The 22,909-nt window shown below is 37.1% G+C and overlaps 2 protein-coding genes across 6 annotated transcripts in view; one reads left to right on the forward strand and one right to left on the reverse strand.

The window, feature by feature from the left end:
• kcnb2b (potassium voltage-gated channel subfamily B member 2b) overlaps window positions 1-174 on the reverse strand; it is a 138,923-nt gene extending 138,749 nt beyond the window's left edge. For both annotated transcript variants that reach the window (XM_053612231.1, XM_053612229.1), the window contains exon 1: window positions 1-174. This exon is cut by the window's left edge and continues 503 nt beyond it. The gene's annotated coding sequence lies outside the window, so the exon portion shown is untranslated.
• A 15,185-nt stretch (window positions 175-15,359) lies between these two features.
• trpa1b (transient receptor potential cation channel, subfamily A, member 1b) overlaps window positions 15,360-22,909 on the forward strand; it is a 37,167-nt gene continuing 29,617 nt past the window's right edge. For 2 of the 4 annotated variants that reach the window (XM_053611837.1, XM_053611840.1), the window contains exon 1: window positions 15,360-15,522. The gene's annotated coding sequence lies outside the window, so the exon portion shown is untranslated. Of the gene's footprint in view, window positions 15,523-19,997; window positions 20,295-22,667; window positions 22,683-22,909 lie in introns of those variants that run through there. The other 2 variants (XM_053611839.1, XM_053611838.1) reach the window with 2 other exon arrangements.

The following is a 22,909-nucleotide window of genomic DNA, read 5'->3' on the forward strand; positions in this document are numbered from 1 at the left end:
TTCTCTGTGTGGTTCAAGAATCCTCATTGTGGCTTTGGACTCCTCTTGTGGCTCTAGAATCCTCATTATCATTGTGCAAACCTCATTGTCATTCTAGATTCCTCAGTGCAGCTCTAGACTTCACAGTGCCATTGCAGAATCATCGGTGTGGTTCTGGAAACCTCAGTGCGTCTCTAGAACTCTCAGTGTCATTGTACAGTCAACAGTATGGTTCTAGAATCCTCAGTATACTTCTAGAATTGCCAGTGTCAGTGTAGAATCCTCAGCATGGTTCTAGAAAGCTCAGTCTGTCTCTAGAATTCCCTGTGCTATTTTACAAACATCAGTGTGGTACTAGAATCCTCAGTGTACCTCTAGAATTTTCAGTGTCATTGTAGAATCCTCAGTGTGTTTCTAGAATCTAGTATCCCCTGTGTCATTTTAGAACCATCACTGTGTTGCGGCTGTGGCTCTAGATTCCTCTTGTGTGGCTCTAGAATCATTACTGTCATTGTGTAAACGTCATCGTGCCATTGTAGAATCATCTGTATGGTTCTAGAAATCTCAGTGTGTCTCGAGAAATCTTAGGGTCATTGTCGAATCATCAATGTGGTTCTAGAATCCTTAGAGCCCCTCTAGAAATCTTAGGGTCATTGTAGAATCATCAGTGTGGTTCTAGAATCTTTAGAGCCCCTCTAGAAATCTTAGAGTCATCGTCAAATCATCAGTGTGGTTCTAGAATCCTTAGAGCCCCTCTAGAAATCTTAGGGTCATTGTAGAATCATCAATGTGGTTCTAGAATCCTTAGAGCCCCTCTAGAAATCTTAGGGTCATTGTCGAATCATCAGTGTGGTTCTAGAATCCTTAGCGCCCCTCTAGAAATCTTAGGGTCATTGTCGAATCATCAGTGTGGTTCTAGACTCCTCAATGCACCTCTAGAGTTCTGGCAATCACAGTAGAATTCTCATTGTGGTTATAGGTTATCTTCAGTTTGGCTTTAAAATCATAGGTGTCATTCTAGAATCCTTTGTGTGGTTCTAGGTTTCTCTGTGTGACTCTAGAATCCTCGTGTGTGACACTAGAATCCTCACTGTCACTGTGTAAACTTTGATGTGATGCTAGATTCCTCAGTCTAGACTTCACAGTGACACCGTAGAGTCATCTGTGTCGTTCTGGAAACCTCGGTGTGTCTCTAGAACTCTCAATGTCATTGTTCAATCAACAGAGTGGTTCTAGAATCTTCTGTGTACCTCTAGAATTCCCTTTCTCTGTGTGGCTCTAGAATTCTCAGTATACTCAGAAATCTCATTGTAAAGGTTCTCGGTGTGACCACCTGAATGCAGCTGTACAATCCTTATTACTGTAAGCATCATAAAAGCTCTAGAATTCTTATGGTGATGTCTTTAAACCTTAAGTGCATACCTCAGGTTAGGGTTACCTCAATTACGACCCGGGACATCATCCACTACCCTCCCCCTCATTCATTTTTTTTTAAAATTAGACTTCCACCTTCGTAGTATTCCTCAATCTATTTATTATCAACAATATAACAAGAAAAAAAAAATACAAAATCGTAAAACAGTATCTGTTTTCTAATTCATTTACAGGTATGTAATCGTGTAAGTTTATTTTTCTGTGCAGCAATATTGAATCTCTCACGCCTCCATAAGTGCAATTCACCTTTATTCCTCAAGGCGGAAATTTTTGATAAACAATGATGATGTGATGCGTCAATCATAATGACCTCCGACATAAAACAAACGCTGCACAACTTGACATGGCTCAGCGATTTACTGCAGAACAAGTATGTAATCAAATCTTAGCATTGCTTGATGCTGGATCTGATGACGGAGCTGTCAGTGAACAAAATGATTTTGACGAATGATGAAAATGAGTTTTGAGAGTAATGTATCAAACACTGTAAATAAATATATATAAATAATGTAATGATTTTTTATTTTGTTATGGTGACTGAAATGATTTGATGGAAATGTTACAGTGCTTTGATTATTTTAGTGCCTGAATAATTATTGTGTAATTTTAACGTTTTATATATATATATATATATATATATATATATATATATGTGTGTGTCTGTGTGTGTGTGTGTGTGTGTGTGTTTGATGAACAATAAAAAGTCAGAATATAATGAAATATGATATATTTTATTATTTTGTAATTGTTAATAAAATATTAGGAGAGTTTTATACTATAGGGACAGTTTAGAGCTCCATCCATGTTAGATATACATCCCGGGTCACTGAACACTCGAGTCTGTAACAATAATTAGTGAAACTTTTACGCATTTGAGGTTTAAACTTGTTGTGAGGCTTATTAACCCAGCTTTAGCGTCCAGTGTTTCTAGAATACTCTGTACAATTCCTTCCTTCCTGTACTTCAAGAATCTGTTTGCTTCCTGTCTGATAGAGATGGTAGTGTTTCCTGTGTTAATGTCTATACTTGTTTATGTGAGTATTTGTTCATTACGAAACCTACAGTATAAGGAGGAAAAATCTCAAACACCTGTGTATCAGAGATTACACAGTGTGTGGGAAGTGTTGCTGTCAAGGTGTGAATTAAGAGATGTGACAGAGGGGACACAGTGTTTGGATGTGATGATGTCATAGTGTGCGTTTCTGTCTCTCTACATCCCGAACGTAATTTGTGTTCACTATCAAATTTCAGTAAAGTGAAAAGTAGTCGACTGGTTGATGTGTTGTCTTTTCCATAATTAAAAAATGAATTCAGAATATCATTATATTCGGTTGATTTATTGGTGCAGTGAAATGCTGATAAACAACAGCAAATAATGTATCAAACCACAATTCGGTTAACAGCCATATACAGGCTACAGATTACATTTACAGCTTTAGTGTTTTTTAGGCTCATGTGGATGCCCTCATGGCTGTGCCTTAATCATTGATTCTAGAGGTGAGAGTGTGCAGCATGGAAGCTCATGTCCTTCAATAGAGCCGTATAAGCAGCTCAACATATAGTTCCCGCCACTAATATTGGCACCCTTGGGAAATGTGAGCAAAGATGGCTGTGAAAATTTGTCTTTATTGTTTAACCTTTTGATCTTGTGTTGAACAAATTCACAAAAATACTCTGCGCTCATGGATGTCAGACAATTGTAAACACAACACAGGTTTATCCAAAAAAAAAAAATAATAATTCTTTGTGAAATATAGGTGTACGACATTTATTGGCACCCCTATGAATTCATATGAGAAAAATATATTTTTTTAGTACAGCTGGTTGACCAGGAACAGGAAATTGTTCAACCATGACTTCCTGTTTCACAGGGGTATAAATATCAGGTAACACATGGGCCAAAGTCCTTCATACCAATGGGTAAGGCCAAGGAATATAGCTGTGATGTTTGGCAAAAGGTCACAAAATGGGAAGTGGCTATAAGAAAATAGCACAAGCATTGAAAATGTTCATTTCCACCATCAGGGCAATAATTAAGAAGTTCCAGTCAACTGGAAATGTTATGAATTAACCTGGAAGAGGATGAATTGGAGGAATGGTCTCAAATCCCTTGCTATGTATTCTCCAACCTCATCAGGCATTATAGGAGAAGACTCAGAGCTGTTACAGTATCTTTGAAAAGGGAGGTAGTATTGACTAAAAGTATTGACTAAAAGGGTGCCAATAATTGTTGCACGCCTATATTTAACAAAGAGATTTTTTGATAAACCTGTTTTGTTTGCAATTGTTTGATATCCATGAGAGCAGGGTATTTTTGTGAATTTTTTTTTTTTAAACAAAAGATCAAAAGGTTAAACAATAAAGACAATTTTTCCCGGCCTTCTATGCTCACATTTACCAAGGGTGCCAATATTAGTGGAGGGCCTTCCTTGGATGTCTACAGCAGCATCTGTGTTTTTCCAGCCTGATAATGACCCAAGAATCAAACCACTGACAGATTCTGGACAAAGTTAGGAGAAGTAAAAAAATTTGTCTCATGCACACCCGTACTATTCATACTGTACAAAGCCATAGTCAGGTTAGATCAGGTTATACATTAAAGCGTTAAAGCAAAAGAATATTTTAAAACAATCTTGTGCAGTTGATTGTTGACTTAAGTTCAACTAATCTGATATTTTCAAAGTACTAGAGTACATTTCTCAGCAAAGTACACATCCCTACAACCGTGATTAGTGAATGTACTAGTCTAGGCAACCCTTACTAAACATTTGACAGTTCGTACAGGATTTTGCAGATTTTTTTTTGTGATTGTTGCAGCCAAAAATGGTTGACTTTATTACTGCGACTTTTTTCAAAATTTGAAATGCAATTTACTTTTTTTTTTTGAGGAAAACTACTTGAATTAGCGAAATTCAATTGTACGAAATTGTTTGCTGGTGAATGCGACGTTTTAGCTGTACTCATGTTCGACACACGTGAACCGAAGAGGGCTTTGGCTGAATGAGCGTTGTGTTAACGTAACACGATGCGTCTTGGCCCAGATCTGCAGAAAATCTGTGGTAATTTCGACAAATTGCAAGCTCCTCAAAATACTGCAGATTTTGCTTAATTTTGCGTTCATTTCTGTGATCACAAAATCCTGGGAGAACCGATTTGCAGTATCTTAAGGCAATACACTATTGTACAGTGGTTGAGATTTTGATCTTTGACCTGAGGTTTGTAAATTCCAAACCCTGGACTGTCTGTAGGCATTATTTGGATGTTGACCAAGATTTGCTACTGTGGCTTGTTTCTTGTATTCTTATTTTTCATAGTTCTTATTCCAAGTTGTGTATGTGTCTTGTTCTGACCCTTGTGTATGTGTATATGTGTGTGTGTGTGTGTGTGTGTGTGTTTTGGATCATGATGATAGACTGCTCAGATCCTCTAGCACTTGCCTCCTGGTGAACCTGTTGGGGTTAAAGGTTATTTACTTTACATCCTCTACATCCGTTTATTTTTCATTGTGATATTTATGAAGAATATAAATCCAGATGTGTGCGTCATTATCGCAAATTAAATGGCCAACCAAAATGGTTCATTTCTGTATAACTGGATGAAGGTTAAGATCAGTACTGACAAAACACACTGATGTTTATCTACTCATCTGTATGTCTGTTTTTAGCTTTAGTGGTGTTAGCCGTCACTTCTGTCCTTCACAAAGGTCCCTTATTATCTCGTCGGACACAGCACCTGCTCTTTTTAATCACATGGCCAACGTTCTGAAACTCAATATCGGCTTTTGCATTTGCACTCGTGTTGTAGAACAACTGTCGAGAACAATAGAGCACTTAAATAACTGGTATGAACAGGGTGTTTGGATAGATTTCAGTTTAATATGGTAATCACAATATCCTTTACATACTGCGAATATGGCGAAAACAAATCATAAGATTATCAAATCACATTGTTAAACAACATACATTCTTGCAGCTGCGTTTTCGATAGTCGTGTAGATACAGAGGAATGACATATATGCCATATCTTTCATTTTTAAGACATTGAGCATCTAGCACCTGCATGTTTCTTCTTTTTTCTCTAAAAAAAAAATATCAGTGAGGTAGTGTTCATTATTGAATGTGAATAAAGGAATGACAGAAAGGAGAGAGAGAGAGAGAGAGAGAAAATCTGCCAGTATTTTATTAATAATATAGTAATTATAGTAGGGGTAGTGTTACTTGGCAGTTAAACCTCTGGGTTACTGAGCGGAAGGTCAGGGGTTCAAGCCCCAGCACTGCCAGGCTCTGGGTTACTGATCAGAAGGTCGGGGTTCAGGCCCCAGCACTGCCAGGCTCTGGGTTACTGATCGGAAGGTCGGGGTTCAGGCCCCAGCACTGCCAGGCTCTGGGTTACTGATCGGAAGGTCGGGGTTCAGGCCCCAGCACTGCCAGGCTCTGGGTTACTGATCGGAAGGTCGGGGTTCAGGCCCCAGCACTGCCAGGCTCTGGGTTACTGATCGGAAGGTCGGGGTTCAGGCCCCAGCACTGCCAGGCTCTGGGTTACTGATCGGAAGGTCGGGGTTCAGGCCCCAGCACTGCCAGGCTCTGGGTTACTGAGCAGAAGGTCAGGGGTTCAAGCCCCAGCACTGCCAAGCTCTGGGTTACTGATCGGAAGGTCGGGGTTCAAGCCCCAGCACTGCCAAGCTCTGGGTTACTGAGCGGAAGGTCGGGGTTCAAGCCCCAGCACTGCCAGGCTCTGGGTTACTGAGCAGAAGGTCAGGGGTTCAAGCCCCAGCACTGCCAAGCTCTGGGTTACTGATCGGAAGGTCGGGGTTCAAGCCCCAGCACTGCCAAGCTCTGGGTTACTGATCGGAAGGTCGGGGTTCAAGCCCCAGCACTGCCAGGCTCTGGGTTACTGATCGGAAGGTCGGGGTTCAAGCCCCAGCACTGCTAGGCTCTGGGTTACTGAGTGGAAGGACAGGGTTCAAGCCCCAGCACTGCCAGGCTCTGGGTTACTGATCGGAAGGTCGGGGTTCAAGCCCCAGCACTGCCAGGCTCTGGGTTACTGATCAGAAGGTCGGGGTTCAGGCCCCAGCACTGCCAGGCTCTGGGTTACTGAGTGGAAGGTCAGGGTTCAAGCCCCAGCACTGCTAGGCTCTGGGTTACTGAGCAGAAGGTCAGTTAGGTTAGGGTTAGGTCTGAGTGGAAGGTCAGGGGTTCAAGTCCTGGCACTTCCAATCTGCCACTGTTGGGCCCTTGAGCAAGGCCCTCTCTGCTCCAGGGGCAGCTGACCCTGTGCTTATATTTATAATCTGGCACTAAAAAATATGTTGTTTTTTTTCTGATTATAATTCAGGAATTTTTATTATTCATCTGTTGTTGTTTTTTCAACACGGATGATAGTAGTTAGTAAGTAAGTAGTATTTACTTAGTACTCTAGTAGTACTACAACCAGCAGGCCTACAAAGACCTTTTGAACAATCATACATCTTGTTACTCAGACCCTTAAAAAATTTTTTTAAATAGGCACAGACCCCTGAATGTTAAATTCATTCAAAAGTTCTGTATATTTAAACAGGAAACAATGTTATATGAAACAGTCCTAAAAAGGACATATAAAGTATAAAGTAAAAATCCACAGCACACCTCTTAATGAAATTATGTACAAAACTAAGTGTGAAGGCAGTACGTTATGCGCGTTCAGGCGGGAGTCACACACGTTGCACACACACTGTAATAAAGACCTGAACACCAAAAGAATCATTTAATTAAAAATGTACTCAGTGTAATTAAACTGTATTAAAGTAATTAGTTTATTCTGGCAGCATGATGAAGTAAACAGAGTTTTGTGCTTGTTTATATGTGGAATGAAAAATATACAAACTGACACGCCATAAAGCCTCTAAAACTGACCTACGGCATCAAGGTAATTATGAATTCCCTTATTTAATTGACTGATTTAATTTTTTAGTTTCGTTTAAGGAAGCTCGTTGCTAAAAAGACGTCAGTTTCTGAGCTTCGGGCTTCGTGTTGCCACATGAAACCCATTTCACACCATTTAAACTGGAACACACACTCTTTTACCGTCGCTCTTTATCACATATTCTCTTTATCCCCACCTCCTAACACACACACACACACACACACACACACATCTATCTACTATTTTTGTGAGGACCTTCCACTGATGTAATAAATCTAACCATAACCTTAACCAAAAGGAAACCTTTTAGCTCTTTTAGTTTTTAAATATAAGCTCCAGTTTTTTATGTCGTTAAAAAGAAATAAATTAATAAAAGCAGTTTTCCCCATTGGGACCAGCCAACTGTCCCCACAAGGTCAAAGCTGTCAGATATTCCTATATCTTCTTTTTCCTATATCTAACCACACGAACGCCTCTGTCTAAGTTACGGGTTTTCGTTCAGGTTTAATTATAAACAAATTCAAAATACATATACTTGTACGGATAGATACCGCGCTTCTGTTTGTGTGTCACATTTCAAGTGTCTTTCTGAGGGTGTCATATGATGAAAGGCTTCAGAAATCTCAATGCTCATTAAAGGTCAGTCAGAGGTCATGGATGTACTCGTACGTGTGATTCCATCCGTTTTTCTGACATGATGAGGTGAAGAGTCTAAGCTTTCATTATTGAGAAAATGAAATTGTGCTTTGTAAATCGAGGGGTTCCGTACATTCTTGTCCCACTAAGAAAGAAATTTTTAAACCCAATAGAATTTTAAACGGTATGGACAACATGCATTGCACCAATTTATGCAATGACACTCGAATTCGAATTCTCGAATCTGAATGGTCAGAAGGTGTGGATTCATCTTCTATAACAGCATGAATCTAACAGTAGATTAACCTGTATTAATGCACTTGTTCGAATGCGTTAGCATTTCTATAGTAACAACTCATTGACAGGGATTTGAATGGTATATTGGATGCTGCACATAATCTAAGTTTAATAATAAATAAATACAAACATATTTTTTAAAAACCCAAATTAAGAAGTATATTAACATCCATCTATCCATTTTCTATACCGCTTATCCTACACGGTCACGGGGAACCTGGAGCTTATCCCTAACCGACCAGTTGGTGTACGAGAAGGTGGAATTACAGAGCGGGGTTAAAGCAATGCAAATATGTGCACACATGATGCAATATTAGACCATAAGCACATCATAATGAAACTAAAGCTGAATCCCGGACATTTTCTCAAATATAGGAATCCGGGCTGGACGCTTTTTTAAGGTCTGAAAAAGAGGACGCATGATCACCTTATCAAAAGCATTTCAGAGAACAATTTGTGTTCATTTCTACCAAATTAACTATGCGCAAAATTTATTTGTGCATACACCAGGTGGTTGCTCATGTGAGTCACGACTGGCAAGAGAGAACCAGAACTATAATCAAGCAGCTGTCTATATTGTGTTATGTCAAAAAAAATTCATTTCTTTGGTTTTAAATGAAAAAAAATAGTAATCTTGATAATATTCCCTTTTTTTTTTTTTTTTTTTTTACATTTTTACAAAATGTACCTGTAATCTGATTACTTTGTTTTTTGGCGTAACTGTAACAGATTAAAGTTACCAGTTTTCTGTATCCTGATTACGTAACGCCGTTACATGTATTCCGTTACTCCCCAAGCATGAATACTTAAAATGGATGATAAACAGCCTTCTACTTTGTACTGGAGTGAATCACACCACCCTGACATGGATTATCCTTTACTTAGAGCAAAACCAGCTTAATACATCTAATACCATACTAATTCATAAAACATATGGTCATTAGGAAATAAAAATATTCTCCCCTCTGGAAGAATTGCTCTGAACTCGCTACACACTATTTATGAAAATACATTGACTTCTAATGTCACGCTCAATTTTAAAGCCTTAGGGAATGTTCTAGTTTCTATATTGTTGGTCTTGAGGGAACAATATCCAGTAGAGTTGAAATAATGATTGCTTTTCCATTGCATTCACCAGCATTTCTCACCATTCTGTGTAAACTGGCCAGGGCATATTGCTTTATGCATGTGAGTTTCAAAACTTTTTTCTACATTATGAAATGTTTACATTTTCATATAATGTTACTTTGATAAATTATTTAAAATTTTGTTGATTTATTAGTTTTAAATTATTTTTAAATGATCACTATCAGAAAGACACCGGGCAAAAATGGCATCCATGGAAGAGTGGCGAGGTGAAAACCACTGCTAACCCAGAAGAACATTAACGCTCGTCTGAATTTTACCAAAACACACCTTGATGATCCTGAAACCTTTTGGGAGAATGTTCTGTGGACTGATGAGTCGAAAGTGGAACTGTTTGGAAGGCAGGGGTCCCGTTATATCTGGCGTAAACCAAACACTGAAATCCACAAAAAGAACATTATAACTACGGTCAAGCATGGTGGTGGCAGTGTGATGGTGTGGGGATGCTTTGCTGCTTCAGGGCCTGGGCAACTTGCAGTAATTGAGGGAAAAATTCATTCTGGTCTCTACCAGAAAATCCTAAAGGGGAATTTCCAGTCTTCAGTCTGCAATTTGAATCTCAATCGCAACTGGATTACTGTATGCAGTAAGACGATGATCCAAAGTAAGTAAGTCCACCTCTGAATGGTTCAAAAAAGCTAAATTAATATTTTGGAATGGTCAAGTCCTGACTTGAAACAATTGAGATTCTGTAAGAGGACCTTAAATGGGCAGTTCATGCGCGTTCTGCAATGAAGAGTGGGCCACTTTTTTTTTTTTACTTCAATAAAAATTTTAAACTTTATCGTGTGTTTACTCAGGTTGCATTTGTTTTATGCTGTATTTCATTTTAAGATCTAAAACTACTTAGTAGGAGATACACACAAAAACAGAAGAAATCAGGATGAGGGCAAATACTTTTCCACAGTGCTGTATGTATTAACCATTTCAGATTAATCCTGTCGTATCGTCATTCTGGAGCTATCCTTAAGATTTGGAGATCTTACCAGCCAGACACTAATTACATTATCTTTTAGCTAAAACCTTACAGTTCAAACTACAATAACATAAAGCTGAACTTCAGGTTTTAACGTGTGTCCCGGAGGGAAAATTTAGAGATTATTTATTTTAAAGTGATGGGAAAGTCACTTAAGCTAAAAAAGACTAGAAGAGAACTTGCAATTGCTGCCTGAATGTTATCACCCACACGTATAGAAAAAGTCATCGAAAAATCAATAGGCCTTTAAAAGACATCAGTGGTCAGAGAATAAATGATTCTTCTATTATGGGTCAGAAGAGTGGGAATGTCATTTTAGTAAGGGTGACACTAATAACTCAAACCAGAAAAAAAATACATTTTATATAGAGATTAAATATAGAAATATGGGCATGTTGTTGAATCCATATAGGAAAACGAGAACAGCTCAGAGTGCTCATCCTTGAAGGCTATAGAAGCTAGTTAGTTGTCTTAAAATAAATTCATTCTCATAATTAAGATAATATCATGTTTTATTTACAGTATATTATATTATACTATGTTATATATAGTACGCCACATTAAATAACATTTTCTGGGGTGTTTATAATATATTGATCAATGTATTAAATGATATCAATATCTACCTTGATATGAATATCAATTGTTGTTTTCATGGTTTGGAACTTGAAAAGGGTTTAAGATTTGCATTTAAAAGCGTGTCATTTGAAATTATGGAGAAATTATGGAAATGATGGAGATCAGAATTCGAAATACAAATCTTAAAAATAGAGATTTCATGTGTATTAGGCCAAAGGTGGAGTGTCCAGGACTCCCAGAGTACAGTACGTAATTTCAGAGTGGCCACACAAATAAAAACATTCTTCTGTTCTACTCCAACAGATAGCTTTCTACACGGATGTTAAACACTCAGTGCTTAGGATAAACGTTTAGGTAATGTTCGATGTACGTAGTTTAGGAAACATTAGATTACTGGGCATCATTGACTGACGTACTAATCTCATTATTTTCATGGTTTGTTTTGTCTCTGTATTTTGACTCTGTATTTCGATGTAGGATCTAGGTGCCTGGCTAGCTCAGGTGGTAGAGTATGGGACTCTTGATCTCAGGATCATGGGTTTGAGCGCCATCTCCCACCACTGGTGTGCACCAACTAGTGCACTCGGTGCCAGTCCCAAGCACAGACAAATGGGAAGCGTTATCCCATCCGGTATAAAACCTGTGCCCAATCAATATGTGGACAATGGAAGGTGATCCTCTGGGGCGACCCCCAACAATGAGATGTAGAATCTCTATTTTTGAAACTTGAATTTTATAAAATGAGGGTATTTAGGGTTCTGGTTTTTTACATTCCCATATCAATTGCCCATAATTTTGAATGATATATTTTTAAAGACAAATCTTACCAATAGCTAGGCCATGAACAATTAAAAATGGGCAAAAATGTAAATGTTTTAAATACACCAGAGGGAAGAAAAAAAAGAATTGTATTTAAAGTAATGTGTCTATTTGAAATATATGAAATGCATTTAATTTAATGTATTTAATGTAACGTGTAAATAATTTAAATACTGTATATCTATGTAATATATGTATACTGTATACTTTTGTCAGCTTCCAAGCTGTTAAAGATCCTCAAGCTTTTGATTATGTGCACACACACACACACACACACACACACACACACACACATTTTAGTTATTCCATACATCAATCATTTCTATTACTCTAAAGATTTATTTTTTTTCATTTATTAAGGTTGTGCATATTTTATATGGTATTGGACTACTGATAAGTGAATAAAGTCTCACCCTCTAAAAGTTGCATTCAGTACCACGCTAAGCCTCCTTTCCCAAATTAATCTAATTCCATGAATTTATCATGGAATATGTTATCTTCTAGCAAAATGAAGCAGTGATCAGTAAAATATCATTGTACTGTAGTCCACTAGGCGGCGCTGCAGCTCTGTAAGCACTGCTGATCACACAGCCCTATTAAGAACAAATGGGAGAAAGTTCATTCAAAGTGTAAAAGCAGTGAGATGTAGAACAAATCGTTATTGGATTATTTCAATATATTGTTGAATAAATGTAGTATAAACTGATCGTATAATGAAATATTAGGTTGTTGTTGTTGTTTTTTTAATGCAACATACATTTACAAAAACCTGACAAGTTCCAGGCAGCTTTAAAAATAAAGTTTAGCATTATGTAAGGAATAACACACTCCAGATCATGCTGTTATATGAAAATAATTCATTCCGGGGGTTAGGGTTAACCAACCAAACCCCAACCCAACCCCACCCCCACAAGTCCATTATTTCCGTATAACAGCGTGGTCTGGAGTGTGTTATTCCACTTATATCACAGGAATTTGCCAACAATTGCAATGTTTAATTAATTAATGAGCAATCTGTTGCACATTTTAACGATTTATAGCTAGATTTAATGTTGTGGAACAACTGAGAGTCAAGTTAGTTTCTGTTCTCTCCTACGTTAAAACCACAATAAACAGTCATTCCCTCACCAGTCTCTCTCTCTCTCTCTCTCTCTCTCTCTCTGTTTCTCTCAAACAACACAACACAGCCTGTTAATTTACCGAGAAACCAGAAAGTGTACACTCCTGAGCTGGGAAACTTTGACTGTTACAAAGCACTTACAAATGAGACTCCTAACATGTCTCCTAACAAAAATGTCACCACGTCAACAATTATAGGTTTTCCTCTGTTAGCATCTATGGTCCAAGTCCCTGTGTATGAACTGTTGCTATAGAAACAATAACCTCCTAGGCCGAATGCATCGACATGAATCTACTGTTCATGTTACAGAGTGTTGGATACAATGGTGCAGGAAAATCATGCACACCTTCTGACAAATCAGATTCGAGCATACAAGCGTACTGTTGTATAAGTAGTAATACGTAGCACAGACATCATGAATGTATTTATTCACGTGAATTGTTTTTGTTTTTTTTAAACTGGGATTTCGACCAAACTTCCGATCCGTTTTTGAGGCACAAACAGGAAAACTACAGTTTATACACACGTAACTCTTCCCCGCCTACCCCCATTTATTCCCTCGTAAACACAGATGTTCACAAAAACAAAAAACAATAAAACCAACACAAAAAAAACTTTAGTCCAAACATTTTCTGTTTTCACTTTAGAGGACTTTTTTTGAAGGGGAGAGAATGTTGTATTTAGTTTAGCTTGCTTACACATTTTTAGTTTCCTAATTGTATCAAATCCACCTCTGGAGGTGACAGTAATGACAGTGAGATGTACCCTGTGGGTTTTTTGGGTTTTGTTTTTTTTATTTATTTATAAAAACTGTCCTTTTAGATTAAGTTGTGAACCTTTTGCACTGAAATACTCAGAATGGTGTTCAATTTAAATTCTGACTGACAGCTTATATGGCATCACAATGGCTGTTACTTCTCTTAAACTCAACAATGTTCAGACTTATTCAAATCCTAACAAACAGACATTATAGTCAAACACATTCTCACATAGGCCTACTTTAAAAAATATATATATATATATATATTTTTTTTTTCTTTTCATTCCTTGATCATTTTCTTTATGAAAGACACATCTCATTTTTCTCATTTCATCCTGTATGAACCCCAATAACACCGTATCCACAGTGAAGTACACACTGTAAAACCGGATAAGTTCATTTAACTCAAAAAAAAATTGACAAAACTAATTACCTTCACATTTTTTAAGTTGATAAATCGATTTCTTTAAGCCAAATACACTTAAATATAACAAAAATTGCACTCAAACTTGTTATATTTAAGTGTATTTGACTTAAAGAAAGGTTTTACAGTGTAGAGGTGGGAGTACGTGATATGGGACTCTGCAAATGTCACTGAGGCATTACACGTCATTGACGGAATTATAGATGGAGCGATGTACCGGGGCTATTAGAGAAGAATTTAATCTCATCGGCCAAGAAACTGGATCCGACGAGAAGATGAACGTTCCAGCAAGACGACGCTTGAAGTTTTTTTGAACGGCGTAAGCTTGAAGATTTGCCAAATGAAATGGGCCAAAACTGAACCAGAATCCTGCCAAAAGCTAATTAACATATTCCCACAGACAATGCAAAGCTGTTATTGCCAATACAGATTTGCAGCGTCTATGGTAAGAAGTCATCAGTATTTCGCAGTATTTTGGTTCAATTTGGTGGTAACTGGCGGTGTCCGAATACCTTTTTCCCTGTCGATTTTGTTGTTGTTGTTGTTGTTTTAACATATCTTTGTTTATGCTTATGAATCCATACATGTGTGTTCATATTTCTAAGTCAAAACTCAAACACATTATGGAAATATGAAGTGGATATATCCAGTGGAAGTATATTAAATCACAAAAACAAAAGCATCAGAATACTTCTTTCCCCTCACTGTAATAAGTAATCACTCAGGCAGTCCAAACGTACGATAACGCAATGGAATATAATAATAATATAAAACTCTTCCAGCTGGAATATACCTGGAAATAGGCATAGGCTCTAACTCAAAATGTGCATTAGGAAATTATGAAACCTTACATTGATGTGTTTTTTTATTTGTAAGACAGGAAGGGCTTAGCTCTGTGAGCCCTGTGAGCTCATTTATACCAGCCGTCCCTGTTCATACCATGGATTTATCAAATAAATACACTGATCATGGAAATACAAGCACATTCAGTACTTGTTTAGTTTGTCAGGTTGGAGTAACACCAGAAGACAAAGGCACATGATAAAGTACACTTTTTTAATTTTTATATTGTGCTGTTGATTACAAGCACAACATCATGTGTTCATATTGTACAGTTCTGTCCTACAAAATTGGAACCACGTGATACAAGGAAACATTTACATTACCAACTTTCCATCCTGATCGTATCATGTGAAGTCACAGATCATCGCTTGGCCCCAGCAATAACAATAACGGGACAATATGAGAGTTTGTAATTGTTTTAATGTCCAATTGGCAGAGTTTTTGATTACATCAGAGGAAATGATGTCAGAATAACAGCTTCTGTAATCCGACCTCCATGAAGGAAGGCAGCGTATAAAAGCACCTTCCTAAAGACTCGCACAAACAAACCTTCACACACACACACACACACACACACACACACCACTCTGCATCTGCTCAAAACCAAGGTAGGGAGTACTTTATTTCATTAGTACTGTATATTCATAGTAGAACTCAACATCTGTCTACATAAGAAAATTGAATTAGTACAGTGAATTACGAGTGTTTCTGTATGTTTCTGTCGTGTTCATTATATCTGGCTCAGGCATTATTATCAGTGTCATACACCTAGTTTTATTTCAGGAGCAATAAGAGATGGTTATAAAATGAACAAGGACATTCATACTTATAAAGACACGTCACTTCAGATGATTGTAGCAGTAAGAAAGCAGATGACTAATGATGGCACTACGTGGTTAAAAGTCTTTGCATTGCAAATCTGGCAGCATCACATCTCATCAGCGTGGCTCAAAACTGCATACATGGTGGGAGTGAAAATATCTTATGATCCTTGAAAACGTTGGATTTTTATGGAAAAACAATATGTATATATTTAGTTTTGCTTACATTTAGTTTGTTTATTGTTTTGTTGTTGTTGTTGTTAAAAAGTCCAAATCAACTACTAGTTACCACTAGTGACTAATAGTGTACTGGTGATAGATTTGCATTTCATCAGCTAAAAACAATACTGAATTTACACAATATAGAACGCGTCAAAAAAAATATATGTTTTTTAATTCTACTTATTCTACACTAGAAGTCAAAAGTTTTCCAAGCTCGTTTATTTTATTACAGTTTTGTCACTATTAATGTCACAGATCAAACAAAAGGGTACAAAATGTCCATTAAAACCTTAAATGTTCAAACAAATAATAAAATCTGTGTTGATAGACTCATGAACTGGATTTTAATTAGTCTCTTGAAGGTAGGACTTGCACTTGGAGAGCAAACCAGCTAATTAGACCAAGTTATATAAATAAATAAAATTTTAATAAACTAGCATTCATAGCACATTGGGTGGATTCATTGTAACGCAAATGGGTAGTTGGGCTACAAGTGTCTAAATAAAATAAGCAAGATTCATGCCTTTCTTTTTAGATTGTTTCCAATAAAATTGACAAAAAGTAAAATATAATGGATATGGATCTGATTTTTTTTTTAAAAAAAACAAAACAAAACACACATCTACTGTAGGTTCTTTAGATGTCTTTTTATTCCTTAAACTGGCTTGTCATACAAATCGTTATTTCTTACTAAATATCACTTATAGTAAGAAAGTAAATGGGCTGTAAATGTTTAGGAATACCATGAGTACAAAGTATAAACAGTGATAGCTGAAATTTGAACAAATAATCTGTCTTAAAATATTAGATGTTGATGACCAAAATGGCAAAATATTAGCACTAGCAATATTTCTGACAAGTCGTGTGTCAGAACTGTTAAACGGTTTAAGACTGTCGCATGATACAGCTGATTTCAGAGGTGAGATTGAATAAGTAAATAAGTAAATAAGTAAATAAATAAATAAAATCTACCTTCAACTTTTTTTTAAAGGCTGGGGCATTCACCTGACGCTATTTATTCATTTCTTTATTTACTTACTTACTTACTTACTTACTCACTCACTTATTTTTACCTAATTCCCAGAGGCCTGCTGCACTGAGAATGGCAAACAGTCTAAAGTGCAACAGAAACCGTGATAATATAATGGTTAATCATTTCTGTTCAATTCAATTTAAATGTTAGATTTCCTTAAAAACTGTCAGCCATAAGGGTTCAAATGATTTTGATGGATGGTGTACACACTGAAATTCAAAAACGATTCAAACGCCCCTCACCAGCAAGTTCACCCAGTGACATGTGTGTGTAATGCACCTTCATTATGAACTGTACATGATGCCAGTGGAATCAAACTGATTACAGCACCTGATGTTTCATTGCTTCAATGTTTTACAGGCAAGTCTTAATATTTGCATATAGCAAAATACGAGTGTACATAAGCACAGCGAATAAAGTCTCGCTCAGATAAAAAAGCAATTAGATACCCTGTTATATCTTACGGTGGTATCTCTGACTGAATTGATATGATCCAAATGAATGAAATCAGTGTGTAATTGCAGGAATTGCTGTGTCATTGTTAGCTTTGTTTTGTTTACACTAGTACTATTACAGTACCATATCTTAAAACACAGTGTTTTTAATCTTTCATTATGTGTTATTGAGATTAAACGGATGAAATTGCTGTGTAATTGCAGGAATATGGTGTCATCGTTTGTTTCGTATTATATAACCTAACCTACTGTTATTGCCATACTACAGTATATTTTGTGTTAACGGGGAATATCTCAAATCTTAAACGGTAACACTTTAGAATACGGATCAGTCATTAATGATTAAATACACAGGAAGAAATGAATAATGCTGTATTAACTTTCTAGTAACTACTATTAACTAACTAGAATCTCTGATTAAGTAATTAGTAAGTGATAGCACACAGTTCACTATTAGCTAAACAATAACTATTATTTCTTTCATGCCTCCCAGAGAATGACTACGAAACTGTATACCATACAGTTACCATACCGTCATAATTAATGCGCAACCGCTACTGTTAACGAATAGAAAAGATTGTTTACTTAAACAATAGGTAATAGCAGACTTATGATTTGGGTAAGCTGTTTGTGAGGGACCAAGACAGTCAAGGCACAAGGGACACAGTTTTCCAAAAAAAAGAGTTTAATGAATCAAAAAATACATTTACAAATAAACCAAATTCAATTCAAATGATCAAAATCAATATTTAGGCCTATAAAAGAGCTCAACTTGTAACACGGGCCACATCACATTCAATTCGTGACAAACTGAACAGAACCAAACAAATAAATCAACAGCGGTGGCAATACAGACGGACTAGTCCACTTTAGACACACAGAGGGGAAGCAAAACACTACCAACTTCAAAGTACAATAAATCAAGAAAAATAAATAAATAAAAGAAATACATAATTATGAATAAGAAAGTAAAGAAAACGAACACAAAACATCCCACTCTCCTCACAGTCAATCTGTCTCCCGGTACCGGCAAGCAGAACTAAAGACAGCCGTGAATGCTGCGTGTCGGCCTTTAACGTGCACCGACCCCGTCTGAAATTCCTATACGCCAGCAATCTACTCCTCAGTTCATTCAACACAATGGTTTAAAAACTTCACTCAAATAGAACAGTATTAACCAAACTGTGTACAGTACAACATAAAGTAGAACGTGTGCACTACAACTAGTTAAAGAATGCACTGGAATGAATAAAGTATTTCAATGAACCATAAACTGAGTCTGAGTCTTAATATGTCGTGATTACCGATATTCAAATATGTAAACCATTGAGTGAATGGAAACAGAAAAAATACTGAAGATAACACGTTTTCCCCCCCAGTTATGATGAATAAATATCATGTGCAACCAAACACTGAAGTCATTGTAATCTTTTGAAGTTTTTCTAAGGTTTTGGTTAGTAATTCCTTCTGAAGGATTTGGTAACACTTGAGTCATTACTAGGAAGTTATCATGATCTTCACTTTAGAATATGGTTCCACTAATTACTCATTCCTTTTGAAGGATTTGGCAACACTCGAGTCATTACTATTGGGCTACCATGATTGTTACGATAGTTATTAATAAAAAACCTAATCCTAAAGTATAGAATCTTCATGACTTACAAAGAAACATATATTTCTGTGAGGTACTGTAAATAAATAAATCACTGTATAGGTTGCAATTTGTCTGGCATTTGGGGTTATGGCTGATGACTTGAAATGTTCCAGTAGTTTCCATGATGCTCTAGTGATTCAGTGAGAAGTGTGGACCTAAGCAGTCTTCTCTTTATTTAAGTATTAATAATAATGCGGAAAAAATGATTATAAATAAGGGTGAAGTTCAAAGGCATGACAGAAAATTGGCCACAGGAGTAAGTAGTCCCGAAGTGTGCGTTTAAAAAGCCATTTCTTTACAATTATCCATAGTTAACTATAAATATTTCTCTAGAAGGAATGATAAAATGTACTAATTATTAACCGCTTACCTAAATCATAAGTCTGCTATTACCTACTGATTATGTAAACAATCTTGTCCATTCATTAACACTAGTGGTTTTCCATTAATTAGGAAACCGTATAGATTTTCTTAGTACTACTCCGGGAGGCATGAAAGAAATAATAGTTATTAATATAGTTTCTTAGTACATTTATATTTATGGCATTTGGTAGACGGTTTTATCCAGAGCAACTTACAGAAGTGCTTTGAAGTCTATTAATAAATACATCCCGATACTAGTTCACTAGGTCATAGAGTAAATGGTAAATGGCGCACTTATATAGCGCTTTTATCCAAAGTGCTTTACACTGTGTCTCATTCACCCATTCACATGCACTCACACACCAATGGTAGCAGAGCTGCCATGCAAGGCGCTAACTTGCCATCGGGAGCAACTTGGGGTTCAGTGTCTTGCCCAAGGACATTTCGGTATGTGGAGTCATGGGGGCGGGAATCAAACCGGCAACCCTACGGTTAGAGGACAACCCGCTCTACCACCTGATCCACAGCCGCCCATCAGTCTTAAAACTCTGTTGGGAGGTAATATAGTAAGAAAACTCAGACATTTATTTAAAATGAAAAGTGCTAATTTAAGTACTTTAGGAAAGCAGGTGTTTAGATGTGGTTTGAAGACTGCCAGTGACTCAGTTGTTTGGACATCCAGGGGAAGTTCATTCCACCACCTAGGTTCCAGAACAGAGAAGAGTCTTGATGCATGCCTTCCGTGTACGCTGAGAGATGGTGGAACCAGTCGAGCGATGCTAGAGGATTGGACGGAGTGTGGTGCAGTGCGGGGTGTGATAAGTGATTTGAGGTAAGTGGGTGCTGGTCCATATTTGGCTTTGTAGGCAGGCATCAGTGTTTTAAATCTGATGCGAGCGGCTACAGGAAGCCAGTGGAGGGAGCGTATAAATGTGGTGGTATGGGAGAACTTAGAAAAGTTGAAAACCAGTCGTGCACCTGCATTCTGGCTCAGTTACAGAGGTCAAATGGCTCTCAGAGGCAGACCTGCCAGGAGTCAGTTGCAGTAATCCAGTCTCAAAATGGCAAGAGACTGAACCAGCACCTGATTGGCCTGTATGGATAGAAATGGACGAATCCTTCTGATGTTGTAAAGGAGAAATCGACATGAGCCTGTCAGATTAGCAGTGTGAGAGGAAAAGGACAGGTGATTGTCCATGGTTACCCCAAGGTTGTCTGCAGTAACCGAAGTTCTCCGGGAGGCAGTGAAAGCAATAGTAGTTATTGATTAGCTAACAGTGAACCGCATTCATCTGTGCGCTATAACTTAATAATTTGTTCATCAGAGTTTCTAGTTAGTTAATAGTACTTACTAGAATGTTAATACTGCGTTATTCATTTCTTACTGTGTAGTTAATCGTTAATGATGGATTCGTATTCTAAAATGTTACCCCTTAAACCAGCAAGACAGTAAAAAAAAGTAAAAAATGTATTCGTTATTTACTCAGACACATTACACGTTGCTTGCAAAACAAGACTATTAAAGTTGGTGGGTTGGTGCTTCACATCAGGCGCATCACACCACCCTGTCACTGATTACTGTATTTTCCCATAACAGTATTCCCTGTTATTTTTAATTCCTTATTTAACCTTGATGTTTAGACCTCAGACCCTGTTTAACAGCCTCCACTAACACAAAATATTATTTTGCCAGCATAATACTTAATGACCTTTTTTTCTAATTAATGATGTCCGGACATTTTCCTTTAGAATTCACTAGTAGAATTCAGAATTCATTGTCTCATCAATGATGGCAAGCCGTCCTGGCCTAAATGCAGCGAAACAGGCTCAAACCATACTGCCACCACCACGTTTCACTGATGGGATAAAGTTCTTTTGCTGGAATACAGTGTTTATCCTTCTCCAAACATAATGCTTCTGATTTAATCCCAAACATTCTATTTTGGTCTCATCCATGCACAGTACATTTTTCCAATAGCCTTCTGGCTTTTCCATGTGATCTTTGGCAAACTGCAGATTGGCAGCAATGTTCTTCTTGGAGAGCAGTGGCTTTCTCCTTGCAACCTTGCCATCCACACCATTGTTATTTGGTGTTCTCCAGATGATGGACTCATGAACATTAACTTTAGCCAATGTGAGAGAGGCCTTTAGTTGCTCAGAGGTTATCTTGGGGTCCTTTGTGATCTTGAAGACTATTACATGTCTTGCTTTTTGAGTGATCTTTGTTGGTTGACTACTCCTGGGGAGGGTAAGAATAGTATTGATTTTTCTCCATTTGTACACAATGTGTCTGACTGTGGATTGGTGGAGGTCCAAATTCTTGAGAGATGGTTTTGTAACCTTTTCCAGCCTGATGGAAGTCCTCAGAAATGTACATTTTTCATGCCAGGATACACTTCCACAAACATGTGTTGTGAAGATCAGACTTTGATAGATCCCTGTTCTTTAAATAAAACTGGATGCTCACTCACATTTGATTGTCATCCCATTGATTGAAAACACTTGACTCTGATTTCTTTAAATTCTTCAAAAAATTCAGTCTTCAAATTAACTGCTAATCCTAGAGGTTCACATAATTTTGCCATGCACAGATATTTAATATTGGATCGTTTTCCCTAATAAATAAATGACCAAGAATGATATTTTTGTCTTATTTGCCTAATTGGGTTCGCTTTGTCTACTTGTATTACATCTGATGGTATTTTAGGTCAAATCCTAAAGGGTTCACAAACTTTCAAGCACCACTGTATATAAAGATTGCTTATTAGCAATATGTTTTAGACATTTTATACTGAAATTTGTACTGTGTGTATTCCACTAGTTAATTTTTTTTTTTTTGTCAATTTAACACGTATTTTCTTTACAAATGATAATATCAGCAACAATTTGAGTGAAAAGTAGAATATTAAAATTTTCACAGGTATTTCAGAGTTTCTTAGTAGTAGTAATTCTAATAAGTGTGCCTGCAGGTTTCGCGTGATCACACGTGACGGATCGTGTGAAAAAACGTACATTCATAAAGGCCACATCTGTATGTCTGCATTTTGTTGCTTTAATGACAGTGAGCATTCAAGCTGGCATGGACTCCACAAGTTTGTGTAGAACCTATTAGATCAACATGTCATGTTTGGACATGTTCATAGAGAAGTGAAGACATGTCACAGCTAAAGTTAGGAATGTAACCTTACAACAGTTTTAGCCTTGGAAAAAACGTTTGGCTGTAAGTAATTCACAACATTATTTCATATAATGGAGTTTGTTAGGAGTGTTGAATGATACCAAGCGATTTAACTGACTTCATGTGAAAACTCTAATGAATCTCTCGTTTATACAATTGTAATATTTGACCGTGTAGTAAACAGTTATAGAAGGGGATTGTTTATATTTGCACTATTTGCTGTCACCCAGATGAGGACGGGTTCCCTTTAGAGTCTGGTTCTTCTCAAG

This window comes from Ictalurus furcatus, chromosome 23 (genome assembly GCF_023375685.1).
Source record: "Ictalurus furcatus strain D&B chromosome 23, Billie_1.0, whole genome shotgun sequence".
In the NCBI taxonomy this organism is placed as follows: Eukaryota; Metazoa; Chordata; class Actinopteri; order Siluriformes; family Ictaluridae; genus Ictalurus; species Ictalurus furcatus.